Source organism: Pseudophryne corroboree, chromosome 6 (assembly GCF_028390025.1).
Source record: "Pseudophryne corroboree isolate aPseCor3 chromosome 6, aPseCor3.hap2, whole genome shotgun sequence".
In the NCBI taxonomy this organism is placed as follows: domain Eukaryota; kingdom Metazoa; phylum Chordata; class Amphibia; order Anura; family Myobatrachidae; genus Pseudophryne; species Pseudophryne corroboree.
The window spans coordinates 823,590,668-823,591,574 of NC_086449.1; the positions used below are offsets into that span (position 1 = coordinate 823,590,668).

A 907-nucleotide genomic window follows, 5' to 3' on the forward strand; every position below is an offset into this window, starting at 1 on the left:
ACTAATTTACTAAGAATCGTGTATGCTGATGTATATAGTAGTGTGCGAGTTCAATAATATTCTGCCCGAATTCTATAGTCCTGCCTGTGAGCTGCGAGTTCTGCCGTAGCCTGCACAGATCAGTGTGACCCCGCAGTGCTTCCCCCCCCCCCCCCCAAAGTATAATCAGCACAGGGCCAAAGGACCCCGGTCCTGGTCCTAGAAATACAGGGAAATAATTGGATAAGGGCCACGGTACCACACTGCTTTTGGCATCCTAAAACAGGATTCCAGCGGCCAAAGCTAGAAGCCTCTATGATACAGCAGTATAACAGACGCCAAATGGAAACGTGATTGTGGCACCTGATGATAGTGTTCGAGGCGGAAAAGATCGCATCCCCCCCCCCCCCCCCCCCCCCCCCCTTTCCAACAGCAGCTACCCAGTATGGAGGAACAGCCATCTCCACTTGCAGAAGTTCCTGCTAGCACACCAATTACTATGCATACTACTTTGGAACATCGCGGCTCCCCCACTTACTCTGGATGTAATGCAGAGTCCTGTCGTTTGCCTGAATTCATAAAGAGAAAAATCTGGTCCACATCCTGTCTGTATTCCCCGGCTGAGCGGCAGCAGGCGGAGATCTTGAAGGCACAATTCAAAGGATCTGCCTTTAGAGAAGTGACATCCTGGCCGCAAGTGAAAGCAAAAGTGTGAACAGAAACTAGAGAGAGAACTCTGTCCGACTTAAAGATGTGCTTTTATTCTAGGAAAACCGTATCCAGGAGAAACATTACGTGTATATGCTCTAAGTTTACAAGAAGCCTTCCAAGCGATGCAGCATAAGATTCTTACTGAGCGTTTGGTTGAAGGAATCCGCGGAGATGCTCTAAAAGTACATAATAGGTTAAAGTTGCAAACTCCAAACTT

General features: G+C 48.1%; 1 protein-coding gene across 1 annotated transcript in view; it reads right to left on the reverse strand.

Annotated features, from left to right (window-relative positions):
* SLC6A13 (solute carrier family 6 member 13) overlaps nt 1-662 on the reverse strand; it is a 129,323-nt gene extending 128,661 nt beyond the window's left edge. The window contains exon 1 of the mRNA XM_063929211.1: nt 518-662. The gene's annotated coding sequence lies outside the window, so the exon portion shown is untranslated. The remainder of the gene's footprint in view (nt 1-517) is intronic.
* Nucleotides 663-907: the final 245 nt, after the last annotated feature.